Raw genomic sequence first — 18,873 nt, forward strand, 5'->3', positions numbered from 1 at the left:
CCTGCACTTAAGGCCCTTGTCTAAGTTTTTGACGCCTCTTCCGCCAACATATCCGCAAGATATTTTGTGCTGGCTATGGAAAGAAATTTGTATGCAGGATTGGCAGTAAACAATTTACTACTGACTCTTCATATCTCAGCTATAAATGGAAATATTTGAGCAAGGAAGACTAGCTGAAAATAAGAAGGACACTTGCTGGAAAATTATGCAATATGAATGTCCGGTTCGGAACTGTAATTTATTCATTGGTAGATTCAAACTTAATGTGGTGTTGCGCTGGTACATTATCGGCTATCGTGAAGACGCCAGTGATAGTTGTTTGTGTACGAAGTCTTTTAGATTATGCATCAGTTCAGTAATAAATTGAATACAGTGAAGTCTGACGTGTTTCATACCATCATTCCAATAGGAAAGTTCCAAGTTACTCTTCCTTTATGTATTTGCTCAAATGGTTCAAATGGCTCTGAGCGCTATGGGACTTAACTTCTGAGGTGATCAGTTCCCTAGAACTTAGAACTACTTAAACCTAACTAACCTAAGGACATCACACATATCCATGCCCGAGGCAGGATTCGAACCTGCGACCGCAGCGGTCGCGCGGTTCCAGACTGTAGCGCCTAGAACCGCTCGGCCACCCCGGCCGGGTTTATGTATTTATGTTGGAAGAAAATACAAGTACTGCGCCGGTGTTATGATCGTGAAAACGACGCTGGAGAGAAAGATTTAGTCAGACTCAAATGAAGTGAGAAAAGAAAACGACGCGAAACCACATTTACTGTGAAATGGAAATGATAACTCAGATTCATTGAAGTACATTGCTAATCGATCGGGTGTTCTCTGTGAATCCACCCTGTGGTTTAATAGTAGCAAGAATACTTCATTCTCTGCCATTGTGCAACTCAATACTTCCAAATAACTATAAACGACATACCGCCAGCTATTTTCATCGACAAAGGAATACTGCAAAATAATTTTGCTCTCAACCCTCAATAATAAAATCATTAAATTTGCAACACAGTAAATTAAACCTTCAGAAACATCAGTATAATAAAACCAATATTTCGATATCTCTTCCTTTGTTGCTTTAACAGATTGCCACGAAGCACATTAGCGTTATGATCGTAGCATTTACGAGTATGTTTAGGTGAATTACAGCGTATGTATGTGTGGGTATATGGAGAAGCTCTGTTTTGGAGAACATAATAAATAAGTATAACATTGTCGTGGTCCACTGCAAAACCTTGATTTGAATTGCGTTGGCTTCTCTTGTGAATTTTATGTACTGGTGCACTTTGGGTGTATTTTCAACCTTCGAAGTTTCTATGGATGTTAATAATCGCTCATATACAGCGCTTTCATCCTGCACATGCTTGCCTGTTAGGCAGGCAGTCTGCCTCACTTTATCAGCAGAACGAGCAGGCTGTTTGAATCCCATCCAGACCAATCTATACCCAACTCAGGTAGGCTACAGGAATCTTGCTTGTCTGGCCGTCTACCCGCTGTGTTACGCTACCTAGCAGTTTATTCTGTACGCTTTCATCCTAGTGTTATGAGTGCGGTTTGGAAGTTGATGAAAAGAAGCCAAGGTTCAATGAAATATATATTAATTTTGGGTTTTTGTAGGCCACAGAACTATAGATTTTGTTTGTTCTTATTTCATTTTCGGCCTATTTCATCCTTATTTATTTATTTCGATGTGAACGGTTTTCTTTGCAACGTCACCCTCTTTCGACTACTACTGGCTGTTTTGAATTCGAACCATCATCAGGTGTCACCTCTAACACATGTTTTTTTTTGTAAGTAGAACCATCTCTGAAAGTCGAGATCCTTTACACATAAGAACCTGAAGATTCCAATTACACTGCAACGAAAACTGAAGTGAGGTTCTGGAAGTCTGGTTTCCGTAACCTTAGTGTTCCAGCCAAATATGACTCCAGTTATGCCAATTTTAATTACTTTTTCCAGGGTGTGTGTTGCGGGTTCGCTGCATTCATTCAAGTGGTCAAAATAGCTCATACTTAATTCCACAAATGTACTTTAGTTAACACGAAGTTCGTTTTTCATATTACGTTAATCTGAAAAGTACACGTCTGAAAGAAGAAGCTTCCCTTTCATACTAATCATTCTTCGCACTACGTTACATACCGCCAGAACTGAGCCAAATGTTTACTATTTCAGTCAATGTTTGCCCTAAATTTACGAAGCCTGCATACCGCTAAATGGCCTCGAGTCCTTAGCATACATTTCCATGCAGTTGTCAGCCACTAAACCTTTGTCCTATTTCAAAATATTTATGGAATCAAAAAACGGCTGGTAATATTTACAAACATGTCGTAATACACTCGGATTTACCGAATGTTTAGTAACTTTTTGCGTAATTTGTAGTGCGAGAGACCTAACAATTCATTTGAAACTGCCTCATAAACACACAAAACTTTTTCCCTGTTTGAATTGGGCTCTTTTTCACGATTACCATATATTATCCAATTCTTAAGTTTTCTTCAATATGTTACGATGACGACGAACGAATCGCCGCCAATGTGAATGACTGGTGGACAGTGCTAAATAGAAACATACAAATCTCTTCTTTGGATATACAGCAGGTTTGTCAGGGAAGTCGATAAGGAGCTGGCTGCATGGTCTGGGTCTACAACGAAGTCGTTTGTAAAAGATAATATATTGTACGTAACTGGTGGTACAGGAGTCTTCATAGTTAGGATGAATATAATCACAAACAGAGAGCTATAGAGGCATCACATAGGCCATACTTTAAGTAAGCGCGTTGTTAGGGGTTGCTTCCTATCAGCTGAAGGCTATACCACTTTCCTACTTGACGAGTAAGAGTGGCCGAGCGCACGCTAGAGACTTGTTGCAAGCCGCGGAGCGGCGCTAGTCTCGACTCGCGGGTCCAGCGATACTAGTGCGGACTGCGGTCGATAACTGCAACCCCTAACAAGTGTGCTATCGAACGTTGATACCACACAATCACTTTCAAGTTTGGTTTCTTCACTTAACTGCTCCCTCCGTTATGATAAATAAGGTGCACTGGAGCTACCTACGCAAACGTATACTTGTCTCGTCAATTTGGCTTGATACAGCAACCTGTTGTCGGGTGCAACAGGCTGAAAGGGTCCCGTGAAGCTTGCCAGGCTTGCGGAAACCCAAGTTGGCCTGCTTTAACCACTGTGATTCAGTACACGTGTAATCTTGTGTCTCCGTTACTGCAGGTTGAGTTGCTTTAATGGTTGCTGCAGAGATAGGGGCAGGCTGGAAGGAGAATTTGTTCACCTCTGAGTCCAATAGAGTGATCTGCAGGCCGGGGCTCGGCGTTGAAGCTGTTTAACGAGGCTTGTAGTGAGTTCCTCAGTCGAAGAGCAGTAGTTCAAATCAGGATGAAATCCTGTTTCTACACTGATGTGCAAAATTAAAGTAACAAACCATTATTTCCCCGTCTTGTGTCTAATTCGCGATATAATCATACAAACTGTCAACCAGATGTCCATACGATCTTGTTCTGCACGGAAGATGACATTCCGCTCAACGAACAACCATGCCAACTATGACGTCAGGGCACCTATAAAAGAGGTAGTGTTTTCCGGGTAGCCCCACATCCACAATCGCTGTATACACAGACACAGCGGTGCAGTATGACACAGAGAAGATGTCTATCAGACTCACTTCTGTGGGGATCATAGAAAGAACGGAAGCAGGACAGTCGCAAACTGATGTGGGTCGATGAGTTAGTGTGAACCGTTCGGTTGTTTCTCGGATGTGGCGATAGTTTATAGAGACCGAAACCGTATTCGGAAGACCAGGACATGGCCGACCACCTGTGACTTCAGAAGGGAGAACCGTCATTTGGCTGTAAGGGCAAGACAGTACCACCTTAATACTGCACGGCAACTGCTATGTGACCTCTCAGCATCCACTGGACGTATTGTATCGAGACAAACGGTATGCAGAAGGCTTCGGCAGAGTGGTGTTTATTGTCGGAGACCTGCTGTATGTCTGCCTCGGACGCGTCTTCACAGAAGGGAAAGTCTAGAGCGGAGTCATCAACGTGCCACCTCGACGGTCGAACAGTGGGCCAATGTTCTTGTCACAGATTAGTCCCGATGTAGTCTGGAGAGTGATTCTCGATAGATTCGCATCTGGAGGGAGTGTGGAACACGATTTCAGGACCCAAACATTGTGGAAAAAGACCGATATCGAGGGGGATCCCTAATGGTGTGGGCAGGGATTACGTTTACAACTCGAACCCGTATTCATGAAATTGTACAGGTGAATCGAGAGGTTTAACGAGACCTTGGAATCTCATTGGCGGTTGTTGCGAGTTGCTGTGGGCCCAGACTTCGTATTGGTGGACGATAATGCTCGACCTTATAGAGCACGGGTGGTTGAAGTTTTCTTGGAAACGGAAGATATTGCACGCATGGCGTAGCCTGCTCGCTCTACCGATTTGAATCCGATAGAGCATGTCTGGGATGCACTAGGGAGATGGTTTGCATCACGTCAGCATCCACCGATCACTCTCCAAGACTGCGAGCAGCTTTGAAGCAAGAATGAGATTGATGACATCATTCACAGCATGCCCCGTCGTTGTCAGGCCTCTCGTGCTGCCAGTGGGGGTCACACCCCGTACTGAGAACGTTAACCAGTTGTCGGAATGTGTGTGCAAATCCGTTAAGTTGGAAAGAACGACGAACATTTTTTTATACTGTTATGCATGTTGCAACTGTTTACATTCTGAATTCTTTGCATTGTTTCTACTTTACTGTCACCTGTTTATATTGCTTTGTAGTATAATGAAAGCATACTTGCAAAATTACTGTTTGTTGCTTTAACTTTGGACACCAGCGTATTTGCGCTTGCTTCGACGAAGCGATGAAACTGGATGCATGAAATTAAGAAGAAATGAGAACACAATGGACAATTTAACCGTCTTTACAAAGTACTTTGGCTGTGTGAAGACCGTTTATTCGGTTAATTTCGAGTATCTCGAGAGCAGTTTCAAATAATTCACAACCTTGCTGAACCAAATACGAGAAAAATTGAAACGAACTGGGGAAAGCGTTTTGATCATAGTCAAGATGAGAATTTGTTTGAGATCTGCATCTTCTTTACCAGAATTTTAATTCATTTTGTGATATCTCTAAGCGATAGGCCTACGTTTTTGGTATCATAAGACATGTTTTTTGTGGTGTCACCGCCAGACACCACACTTGCTAGGTGGTAGCTTAAATCGACCGCGGTCCATATTAGTACATGTCGGACCCGCGTGTCGCCACTGTCAAGATCGCAGACCGAGCGCCACCACAAGGCAGGTCTAGAGAGACGTACTAGCACTCGCCCCAGTTGTACGACGACGTTGCTAGCGACTACACTGACGAAGCCTTTCTCTCATTTGCCGAGAGATAGTTAGAATAGCCTTCAGCTAAGTTAATGGCTACGACCTAGCAAGGCGCCATTAACCATTTGTAACGTTGCATGTACCTCAAGATAGAGTCTCACTTGTATCATCCAGAACGCTGTATACCAAAGGACAATATAAAAGTTAAATGTTCTAGTAGCTACGTTCTTTTCTTTATCACATTCATTACGAATCCTGTTCCAGACTTAACGCCAGACGGCGTGAGTTGACGCGTGCCCTTTCGGCTACTTCACTGTGGACTGGCTGCCCTAACAGTCCACTACATTTTTATTTTCGAATTGAACACAAAGAGCTTACAAAACAACTGTGCACTAACAACAATTGTTACGCTATGGACAGGTTCAGTCTTTGAAGCGATGAATTGCTGATTCATAAACTTGTTTGACACAAGAAACTCTAATAAGCTAAGTTCGTTTGTTGTCTCTACGGCTTTATTTATATGCGTGATTCCACTGAAGTGCGTGGCAGAATCATGTAAAGATGCGAGTTCTGCATCTCCAAGTGACAATGCTAACTGCATTTCCTTTTATAACAAAACGGGTCTGTGTCGTGCTGTAAAAAGTATAAATGTATGAACGTAACTCAAAAACGAACAGTCTCTACGGTCGAGCTGTGGAACTTACGTCTAGTTACATTTTTTGTTTTGTATTTTGTTAAAACTACATATAGACCTTCGTTAAGTCCTTTTCGTCTGAGCTATTTTGTCAGAAGATTAAATTTGGTCTTATTTCTCTCAAAGTTACCGCCAATTTCGCCATGCGTTTGTTGTCTAGATGACATGTATTGTTCCAAAGTGTATGTTCATGTACTAAATACAACAGCCTCTCCGTTTCATCCGTCATAATAATAATAATAACAATGTTGTGTAGCTCATGAGACTGGTGCAAGTTTTTCAACTGGACGTGAAATGGACGTCACGTGGGTGATTTGCGTTTTCCTAACGTCTCACCTGGGGGCAAGTGGCTCTGCTGTAACGTTCAACATGAAATTCGAACGACGGTCGTACCTGACGCACTTCACAACGTTGAGAGGTAAAGCTTAGGTCCAAAGGTTAACCGAAAGATTTCCAGGGTCAGACCGGGATTCGGGCCAAGTGCTTTAGCCGTTGCCCCATATACTACACGCATGCACGGCACATATTCTGCAGAAAATCACGAGGTGTATGCTGCCCTCTATGTACAAGATCAAATAAGCGCGGCCGTTCGCCTTCTGTTTGACTGATCCGATGAGGGCCACAATGAAATATAGTACCCACCGGTGTTGTCCGTTGAGACCGGCCTCTATCAGACAGAAGCATCATTCAACAGTCACACTGAATGTGATGCTGATTTGTTTCTCCATAGTACCAAACTGCGACAAACGTCCTTAGAATTGTCGCCCCTCCAGTGGATTTCTTTGTTATTGCGTGGAAACAAATTCTCTAACATTTTGAAATAACCTTGTTAAACTGTGTCGATATAAAAGACTTTACGACCGTATTATTGTTTACAGTTACGATTATACTCGATAGTATCATTTATGTAAACCGAGTGCAGACTAAATCAAACAAAACCAGTTAGACCGTAATAAAATCCAATGTTTCATAATTACGAAACCCCTAACCACATTTAGCCCAAGATGCTAAAGGGGATGGGGGAATGTTATATTGTTACTAAACCATCTTAAATTTTACTATTCCATATTTTATTCAAAGGCACTCGTAATTCATATTTTATGCGCTAGTTAATTACAATTATAAGGTTTCCAGTGGTACTTCACATACAAAATAAGTTCAAAATGTCCTGTTTGACACCCTATACTGTCAATATTGGCGACATCCGCGAATTGGTACTAACAGAAATCGTAAATTTTACGTTAGTTTAGTAATCAACAGTTAAATTTGCCATCTCGCTACCTGAGGAAACGTTATAAGTTCACATAAAATAAGGTGGTCGATGAGCAGTGGACGCTTTCTGGGTTTACGTGCTGGGCGGGTTCATTCTAAAAGCTAACCTCGGTTAGCTTCAAGTTTCGAACGGCACTTCCCATCTAGCGCAATGGCAGCCAGCTCTGAACGAAACCCTCACCCTCTACCGCTGCGCCCTCACTGGATCTGCGAAGTTACCAGCCAATTTATTTTGCTCGCGTTATAAAACAAAATAAAGTACTGTGGGACAAGGGATTGTGAGTGTTTCATTTATTTAATTTTCGAATGAATTTCAATTTAACAATGACTTTTGTTACACAAGTAGCTATCGTCGTGTCTACACTCGCTCAAACCACACATTTTATCAATCCTCAGACAGGCGCAGGTAATCTGTGAAGTTATTATTATTGTGTGTGTGTGTGTGTGTGTGTGTGTATGTGTGTGTGTGTGTGTGTGTGTGTGCGTACCGAAGACTATTGTTTCCGGAGAAAGGGTTGGGTCATATAGTAGCCTCAGTGTTGGTGTTTCTTGAATTTCCGAATATTTTCTTGGTATTTCTTTCATACGTACGGTGCACAAAATCGTATATATATATATTTATTTACGAAATATGTACGACGAATTGGATTCCTGAACATACGAGATCTGTGAGATGAATTGTGCCTAAGAACGATCCTGACCAAAATTTTCGTCTGTAACGCCTGCTGTTGATCATCAAACACTTCCCTTTTTTTCCAAAAGAAGTGTGTTCAACACCCCTCTTCAAGATAACACTTGGTTCAACCGGATCGGATTAGATATATGACCATATTTATGGATAGATAACGAATTCTAACAGTACGAAATCCTGGATTACATTTCTGACTGCGAATTTTAAGATGTTAGTTTGTCACGAATATCGGTAGAATACAGGCACAACCTTTTGCCCTTCGTTTTTAAAATGAGACCAAGATAGATACGTTATTTTAAAAATTAGCCATGTTATTGACGCCTAAAATTACTTCGTCGAAACCGTGGCTTACTGAGGCGTGAATGACGTATCCCAATTAGCGACGTTAATTTTTAATCTCACACGTGAATTGCGGCCGAGCGTATTTAAACGGGCCGAGGATTAAAATAGACTAATGGATTGTATGGTTATTGCCAACAACAGGTAACGTTTTAAAACATGGACTATTTAGAATTATCAGTAAGCAAGATTGAAAAGAAAACTGTGCTTACCATATTTAAGCTTCTTTTTCCACCTGCATTTTATAAAATAATTACATATAATATGCTTATGACATTAATTAAATATCTGAAAAAGAATTAAGTACTGGCACTGAAAAAATACGTGATGAACGTAATTTCAACAGTTAAAAGCACAGGGCGAGCTGCCAGGGGTTGCCGGCTCTCCTTGTTGCTACATAGGACCATGGGGAAGTCCCTTCGGAAGTACCTACTGTCGTTAAAGTCGTTCGAACTTGCAAACGATTTCCATTGCGTTTTTATGAGACATTTGAAACAATAATAATTGTGGCATGCAGATATGCACGCATGAAAATGAGTCTGAAAATCAAAAGTTGACTGAATTTTCCGTCCCTTTGGAGGTGCCGAGCGGTCCCGGCGACCCTGCTCATTCCTTATCCTACCAGTTCATGCAATTTTTAACCTCCTTCCGCGGAACCACATCTCAAAACTTCGAAATTCTTCTTTTCCTGTTTTCCCACAGTCCGTGGGTCGCTAATGTAAACGTTGTTCTACAAACGTACATTCTCAGAAATTTATACCTCATTAATATTACATTGAGTTGACAAAGGTCATGTGATATCTCGTAATATCGTGTCAGGCATCCTTTTACAGCAACTCGAAGTAGCATGGACTCAAAATTTCGTTAGAAGCCCCTGCAGAAATATTGAGCCATGCTGCCTGTATAGCCGTTCATAACTGCGAAAGTGTTGGCGGTGTGGGATACTGTGCACGAACTAACCTCTCGATTATGTCCCATAAATGTTTAATGGGATACATGCCGGGCGGTCTGGGTGTCCAAGTTATTCACTCGAATTGTGCTGAATGATCTTGAAATCAATTGCGAACAGTTGTGGCCGGGTGACAAGGCATATCGTTGTTTGGGAACATGAATTCCATGAATGGCTGCATATGGTCTCCACGTAGCCGAACATAACCACTTCCAATCAACGATCGGTTTTGTTGGACCATAGGACCCAAAAAAACTGTTCAAATGTGTGTGAAATCTTACGGGACTTAACTGCTAAGGTCATAAGACCCTAAGCTTACACACTACTTAACCTAAATTATCCTAAGGACAAACACACACACCCATGCCCGAGGGAGGACTCGAACCTCCGCCGGGACCAGCCGCACAGTCCATGACTGCAGCGGATCAGACCGCTCGGCTAATCCCGCGCGGTGGACCAGAGGAGCCGGCCGGAGTGGCCGAGCGGTTCTAGGCGCTACAGTCTGGAACCGCGCGACCGCTACTGTCGCAGGTTCGAATCCTGCCTCGGGCATGGATGTGTGTGATGTCCTTAGGTTAGCTAGGTTTAAGTAGTTCTAAGTTCTAGAGGACTGATGACCTCAGAAGTTAAGTGCCATAGTGCTCAGAGCTATTTGAACCATTTGGACCAGAGGACCCACTCCATTCCATGTAAACACAGCTCACACCATTATGGAGCCACCACCAGTTTGCGCAGTGCCTTGTTGACAACTTGGGTCTACATCTACACCTGCATCGATACTCTGTAAATCACATTTAAGTGCCTGGCAGAGGGGTCATAGAATCATCTTCACAAAACTCTGTTATTCCAATCTTGTATAGCGCGTGGAAAGAACGAACACCTGTATCTATGCTTGCGAGCTCTGATTTCTCTTATTTTATCATGGTGATCGTTTCTCCCTATGTAGGTCGGTGCCAACAAAATATTTTCGCATTCGGAGGACAAAGCTGGTGATTGGAATCTCGTGAGAAGATTCCTCCGCAACGAAAAACGCCTTTGTCTTAATGACGCCCGTCCCAAATCCTGTATCATTTCAGTGACACTCTCTCCACTATTTCGCGACAATACAAAACGAGCTGCCCTTCTTTGAACGTTTTTGATGTACTCTGTCTTTCCTATCTGGTAAGGATCCCACATCGCGCAGCATGTCTTCGTGAAGTTTGCGCCACTCTCTAATCCTAACAACATCCCATACCAACTGAAATCGCGACTCATCTGACAAGGTCCACGCGTCTAGGGTCCAATCAATATGGTCGTGAACCCAGCAGAGGTGTTGCAGGAGATGTCGGTCGTCTGCTACAATATCCCATTAACGCCAAATTTTGCCGCACTGTCCTTACGTTTACGTTGGTCGTAAGTCCCATATTGATTTCTGCAGTTATTTCGAGGAGAGTTGGTAGTCTGTTAGCACTGATAACTCTACATAATAGCACACTGGACTCGCATTCGGGAGGACGACGGTTCAATCCCGTCTCCGGCCATCCTGATTTAGGTTTTCCGTGATTTCCCTAAATCGTTTCAGGCAAATGCCGGGATGGTTCCTTTGAAAGGGCACGGCCGATTTCCTTCCCAATCCTTCCCTAACCCGAGCTTGCGCTCCGTCTCTCATGACCTCGTTGTCGACGGGACGTTAAACACTAACCACCACCACCACCACCACTCTACATAAATGCCTCTACTCTTGGCCGTTAAGTGAATGCCGTCGGCCAATGCGATTGTCTGTGGTGAGAGGAAACGCCTGAAATTTGGGGTTCTCTGCACACTATTGACCCTGTGGATCTCAGAATATTGAATTCTCTATTGCAGGGTTGCCCAAATGGTGCACACTGTGCAAAAGTGCGGAAGTGCAGCATAGTGCGCACATCTTATTCAGTGGGCAAACCGGAACAGCGACATCTATGACTAGATACGTATACCAAATGAGCGGCGACGGTTCCGCTTCCTCGTTTACGCGGTACAGGAGGATCGAAGCACAGCCACTCTTGTCTCTCTCTGGCAACGATAGCCATTCGTGAGACGTATTGAGAAATGGCGAGTATTGCAAAAAGCAAAGAAAGGGAGATCTGTGTTCTCAGACATTTAAACACGACTTGGAACTGCAATTCTTCTTTACAGCAATAGGTGGAAACTCACAGTGTTTGCTGTGCCGCCGAATAATGGGAGGCCAGCGCAAGTTCACTATTGAAAGACACTAGAACTCAAGGCGAGTGAGTGTACTGAACAGTGAAGAACGGAAAGCCAAATTAAGTGAGCTTAAGAAAATGGGTGAGGCACATCAACAGGGTTTTAATGTAAGTCATAATAATTGATACTTCTTGAACTTCTCGTTTCTTGTGTTACATTCGCTTCTGTTTTACTGTACAACGTGCAGTGCTCAATTTTCCAGAATGACAATCACAGTACATCTGCACTGCGAGCAAGTTTCAAAATTTTATTAAGAGTAACAAGACCTGGGAAACCGTTCTTCGAAAGGCAGTGCGTAAAACGCTGCAGAACTTTTAGGTCACATGAACGTTAGCAGGTTTCAAGAAACCGGCCTTTAACAGTGACACGACGTGTAAGCGTTATGATCGACGATGCGCACACGCAGTTAATAAATAGGGCTAAGGATTTTGTTGCTTTCTCTTTTTGGTTGGATGAAGCAACGTTTTGGACGTAATGCATTTGAATGTGACTACGATAGTTGTTCACTTACTCCAAGCTGTAGATGGTGTCGGTATGGATTGGAATCCGTTAATCTCAGTGACCACGGATGTAGCACCAGTAATGCGAGGCCATCAGAGAGGGCTCACAGCACGGATGCGCAAAAAGCTAGGACGCACAGAAGAGAGGTTGTATGGAATTCACGGCATTCTACATCGAGAGGCGTTTTGTGCAAAATCGCTGTAAAACGTCACGCAAATTGCTTTGCGAAATATAAACTATCTGAAGACACACGTACTTACGTATCGCCAGTTTCGGCAGTTCTTGGAGGAATTAGGAGAGGAGTACGGCGACACACATTACTATACCGAAGTACAGGTCTGTCGAGGTAAAATGCTGAATTTTTTTTATTTACGTTTGGTGGTAGCACATTTATTACATGAGAAGGGAAAGAGTGAACCGAAATTAAAACATCTTTGCTGGATATCAGAACTTGCATTTCTCGTGGACATTACGTCTTACATCAACAGCCTGAACATCTGTTTCCAAGCTGAAAATAATTTAATTTCTGACATGTTGCACAAAGTAAATGCTTTTGAAAGGAATCTTGCTCTTTGGGAAAGCTAAGTATTTTCTGAAAACACTGTACACTTCCCTACTATCAGTTTTGTCCACGAAAGTGCTAGATTTCAAGATTACGTTTCAGTAATTGTAAAAATTAGATGATAAGAATTTGTCTCCTGTCATTCGTTGGTTTGCACGGCCATTTTCAGCATCATTTGAAGATGCTCCGAAAGATCTACAGATGGAACTGACCGATATGCAGTGCAATACACGGCTGAAGGACAAGTTCTTTGCAATACGAAATACAAAAGATGGTTCAAATGACTCTGAGCACTATGTGACTTAACTTCTGAGGTCATCAGTTCCCTAGAACTTAGAACTACTTAAACCTACCTAACCTATGGACATCACACACATCCAAGCCCATGGCAGGATTCCAACCTGCGACCGTAGCGGTCGCGCGGTTCCAGACTGTAGCGCCTAGAACCGCGCGGCCACTCCGGCCGGCTAATAGAAAAGAATTCTACGAAAATATTCCACAGCAAGACTTTCCAAGTCTGCACCACGAAGCAGCGAGAGTTATGTCCATGTTCAGATCTACTAACGAAAATTAATAAATCAAGGTTTCTATCGCGTATTACTGAGGAAATCTTCGCAACTGCTTGCGTTTATTAATGGGCCGTATTTCAGTGCCCGACATTGACTTTATCGCTTCTCGTCGCCAATAATACACATGTTTCGGACTTCTTTCTTTTTCCAATTTAAAATTGTTATTTACTAGCTGTGCCTCATCCTACTCTATGTTACATAGGCTAACATCGTTATCTGCAAAATTTGGTATTAAACTGGGTGTTGAAGGTGTACTTATATGCTTAAAAATTATCCTGTAATTATTGTGAGACATGTTTCATACCTTTACCATGAAGGGTATTTAGGTACGTACCTAACGCTGGCGTAAAACCAATCCAGGATGTTTATGCTCCTTTTTTTTATGTTTTGCTTTAGAACCTTGACATTTGTTGATAGGGCAGTGGAATAACACGATACCTTCCCATGATTGCATTGCACACTGTGAAAAGAGCACGGGAGTTCCCTATGTACAGTGTACCCCAGCTAGTGGGTAAGGCGAAGCAGCGACATCTGTGCTTTGAGACATACACTAAATGAGCGGTGACGGTTCCATTTCCCTGTTTACACGTCTGGTAAGTGTACACCTGTGACCAGGAAGTTGCACATGTGCAGCAGCTCCGCACGTGTCCAGAATTTCTGGCCGGCCCTGCGGCCTAACGAATTCCGAAATGGAATGTCCCATTCGTCTAGCTCCAACTACTATTCCGCGTTCAAAGTCTGTTAATTTCCGTCGTGCGGCCATAATGTCGGAAACCTTTTCACATGGGTCACCTGAGTACAAATAACAGCTGCGCCAGTGCACTGCCCTTTTATAGCTTGTGTACGCGATGTCACTGCTAACTGTATATCTGCATATTGCTATCCCATGACTTTTGTCACCTCATTGTAAGGCTTGTATTTCGGTACTAGCAGACTTCTTTTGGCCAAGAATGCTCTCTTTGCCAGTGCTACTCTCCTTTTTATGTTCTTCTTGATTAGTCCGCTATGGGTTATTTTGCTTGCAAGGTAACAGAAGTCCTTAACCTCATGTACCTCGTGATCCCCAAATTTACTGTAGAGTTTCTCGCCGTTCTCATTTCTGAAATTCCTCATTACTTTCGGCTTTCTTCGGTTTATTCTCAACCTGTGTGCTGTACTTATTAGACTGTCCATTCCATTCAGCAGATCCTGGAGCTCTTCTTCACTTCCACTGAAGATAGTAACGTCATCTGCGAATCTTATCATGGATATCTTTACACTATGAATTTTAATCCCACTTTTGAATCTTTCTTTCAAATCCGTCATTAGTTTCTCGATGTACAGATTGAACATTAAAAGTGAAAGACTGCAACCCTACCTTATGACTTCGTTTTTTGTCTCCAAAAGGAAGATAAATGTTTAATGTTCCGCTGACAACGGGGCCATCAGAGACGGAGCACAACCTCGGATTGTTTCAAGGATGGGGAAGGAAATCGGCTGTGCCCTTTCAAAGGAACAATCCTGGCATTTTCCTGGAGCAATTTAGTGGAATCACGATTTGGTCTCCCAACTTTGTTTCTTGTACATACTGTACTGTATCCATCTTTCCCTATAGTTTACTACAATTTTCATTTTACTTTCGAAATCTTTCTCAATTTCATATTGTCCACAGCTTTTCCTAGGTCGACAAATCCTCTTGGTATCTTCGGTATTGTGTGGATGACATTTTTGCGAAAGTCTGATGATATGCCTAAATTCTCGTACATTCGTTGCACCATCTTGAAAGTTTGTTTAGTTGCTACTTCCCAAATGATATTTTGAAATTCCGAAGGATTGTTATGTATCCCCTCTGTGTTATTTGATCTCAAGTCTTCCAAAGATCTTTTAAATTCTGACTGATACTGCATCCACTATGTAGTGGACTGACAAGATAGCCAGTCCACAAAGACGGGTAGCCGAAAGGGCACACGTACACACACGCCGACTGGCGCGAAGTCTGGAACAGGATACGTGATGAATGTGATAAAGAAAAGAACGTAGCTACTAGAACACTTAACTTTTATATCGTCCTTTGGTATACAGCATTCTTGATGATACAAGTGAGACTCTTTAGATTCATGAAGTAACTAATGGCGCCTTGCTAGGTCGTAGCCATGGACTTAGCTGAAGGCTATTCTAACTGTCTCTCGGCAAATGAGAGAAAGGCTTCGTCAGTGTAGTCGCTAGCAACGTCGTCGTACAACTGGGGCGAGTGCTAGTCCGTCTCTCGAGACCTGCCTTGTGGTGGCGCTCGGTCTGCGATCCTGACAGTGGCGACACACGGGTCCGACATGTACTAATGGACCGCGGCCGATTTAAGCTACCACCTAGCAAGTGTGGTGTCTGGCTGTGACACCACACACTATGTCCTCCATATCGGCTCCTATTTCTTCTTCTAACGCATCACAGACAATTCCTTTCCCTTGTAGAGATCTTCAGTGTACTCTTTCCACCATCGCTCTCTCCTCTGCGTCTAGAAGTGGAATTGCCATTGCACACTTAATGTTGCCACCCTTGTTTTTAATTTCACCGAAGTTCGTTTTGACTTTTCTATATGCTGAATCAGTCCTTCCGATGACTATTTCGTTTTCGATTTCTTCACATTTTTCCTGCAGTCAGTTTGCCCTGGCTTCCATGTATTCCTATTTATTTAATTCTGAAATGATTTATGTTGCGATCATCCTGTCTTTCCCTGACCATTTTTGTACTTTTAATTGAATCCTCTGTGGGTTCTTGGTGAAACCTTGTAAATTAACTAAACAGACACTGTTTCTAGCCCAGCTTTAGGGTTATAAGCCCATTTTCAAGTACATTACTGATTCCCAAAGGTGATAATGCACAGATAAACATGATGACAAAGCAAAGGTAATTATCTCAACTTCTTAAGGTATCGATCCATAGCTTAATGTAAAATTATGTCAATGACCATTTTTAACAACTTACATACATTATTACACATCACCAATTATACTAAAATGACCGGACTAAAGTTATGCATCAGCCAAGATATTTTTAACTACGATGGACTGGGTCCCAAAGTTTTGCTTCTATCCTGGGTTCGTGATCTCATCTAAAAGAGGTGAATAATTGAATTGGGTTTGCGCGTTTATTAATATTTATGGGGATATACACATCTACTATTATATGAGGAAGCCCAATTCAATTATTCACCTCACAACCCCAGAAGCAAACTTTGGGCCCCAGTCCATCGTAGTTAAAAATATCTTGGCTGATGCATAACTTTAGTACGGTCATTGTAGTATAATTGGTGATGTGTAATAATGTATGTAAGTTTTAAAAAATGGTCATTGACATAATTTTACATTAAGCTATGGATAGATACCTTAAGAAGTTGATATAATTACCTTTGCTTTGTCATCATGTTTATCTGTGCATTATCATCTTTGGGAATCAGTAATGTACTTGAAAATGGGCTTATAATTCGAAACCTAGGTTGTGCAATAACATTAATAATAAATTGTGAAACAAGGCTAGAAACAGTGTTTGTTTAGTTAATTTTTGTACGTCTTTTTTCGTCGACCTACTGAATTATTTCTTCTGTTACTAAAGGTTTCTTTAGGGTTACCTTCCTTCTACCTATATTTGTCGGTCCAACTTCTGTGGCTGCTCACTTTAGAAACGTCCATCACTTCTTTACCGAACTACCTACTGTGCTATTCATCAGCGCAGTATCTAGAGCCTTAGAGAATTTCAAAAGTATCTCGTCATTTCTCAGCACATCAATATCACCCTTCTTTCCACAGTGGTTCTTGCGGGTGATTCTTTTAAACTTCAGTCTCCTCTTCGTCATAACTAAATTATGATCCGGGCCTATATCTGCTTCGGCGTACGCTTTAGAATCGAGTATCTGATTTCGGAAGCTCTATCTAACTATAACGTAATCCAGCTAGAATTTTCCCGTATCTCTGAGCCTTTTCAACGCATATTCCTTCTTGTGTTCATTCAAGAGTATATTCATTGTCACTAGCTGAAATTTATTTCAGAACTTAATTACTCTTCCACGGTTATCCCAAATTATTTCAGCGAGTTCTAGGATGATTAATTAAAAAGCACCGTGTTATATTTCTTGTAAATAAGATTTTAAACTATTACCTGCCTTTCTTCTTCGAATGTCGTGAACAGAAGCTGCCAGTGAGCGCGAAGGAAGGAAACGATACTAATTAAGAGAATGAGAAATCTTCCTACTTTAGTTCCTACGTATTATGTTAAAGAATGTTTTGAGTATGACAAAATTAATATAACGCACACGTCATCGTCTGGTTCTGTCGTAGCATAGTCGATCACAATTTTCAGAAGTTAAAGGTATGTGCAGAAGCGACTACTGTGTGGAAGCTACGGATACGAGACTCACATCCTTTCCTTAGAGCATTCCTGCCGCTGCGTCTCAGCAACATAACATTATATCACATACAGCCCAGAATATCTAACAAGGAGAGGCCGCCAATTGTGAAATTCAGATTCGATTCATACTACCCATAATAGAAGCTCATGGCCAGAGGTGTAATGTGGCAAAGCACCAAGATGCACTTCTCAGCCGCTGTCGAGAAAATCGACAGTTAAAAGAAACCGTTGCGGTGAAATACTCTCTACGATTAACAATTTTCTACAGCGTCGTGGCGCAGCGGTAAGCGCTCGGGTTCGTAATCCGAAGGTCGCCGGATCGAATATCGCGCCATGCAATTTTTTTTATTATTAGTTTTTTTTAATTCAAATAAATAAATATACAAACGGAAAAATGGAGGCGGTACAATTGGAGAGCGATCCGCCTTCACCAACATGCATAAGCAATTCATTAATAGTATATATCGCATCTACCTTCTTTCGAAGTTAGCAGGCAACTACGCTGTTATGTGGCGGCTCGTTTCGGCCCATTCAACATCTGTCCTTCAAGTGTAACCAGCGAGTAACGGAATTTATATTTCATACCTGCCACAGCAAATTTGTGTTCGTGGGGTCTCTATTCTAATTCGAAGATTTGACTTACGCTATACGTATTCGTTTCGGAATATCGTTTCTGCGTCTTCCGTTAACTACACGTGGTTAACATTATGAAGACAATTAATAACATTTGTTAAATACAAATTTGTTTGCGGTTTTTTCACGACAAACGACTTTCAACAACTTATTATATGCATAATTGTTGCAACTGATTGCCGGGAGTATATATATATATATATATATATATATATATATATATATATATATATATATATATATATATATATATATATATACTCCTGGAAATGGAAAAAAGAACACATTGACACCGGTGTGTCAGACCCACCATACTTGCTCCGGACACTGCGAGAGGGCTGTACAAGCAATGATCACACGCACGGCACAGCGGACACACCAGGACCCGCGGTGTTGGCCGTCGAATGGCGCTAGCTGCGCAGCATTTGTGCACCGCCGCCGTCAGTGTCAGCCAGTTTGCCGTGGCATACGGAGCTCCATCGCAGTCTTTAACACTGGTAGCATGCCGCGACAGCGTGGACGTGAACCGTATGTGCAGTTGACGGACTTTGAGCGAGGGCGTATAGTGGGCATGCGGGAGGCCGGGTGGACGTACCGCCGAATTGCTCAACACGTGGGGCGTGAGGTCTCCACAATACATCGATGTTGTCGCCAGTGGTCGGCGGAAGGTGCACGTGCCCGTCGACCTGGGACCGGACCGCAGCGACGCA

Source organism: Schistocerca nitens, chromosome 3 (assembly GCF_023898315.1).
Source record: "Schistocerca nitens isolate TAMUIC-IGC-003100 chromosome 3, iqSchNite1.1, whole genome shotgun sequence".
Lineage (NCBI taxonomy): Eukaryota > Metazoa > Arthropoda > Insecta > Orthoptera > Acrididae > Schistocerca > Schistocerca nitens.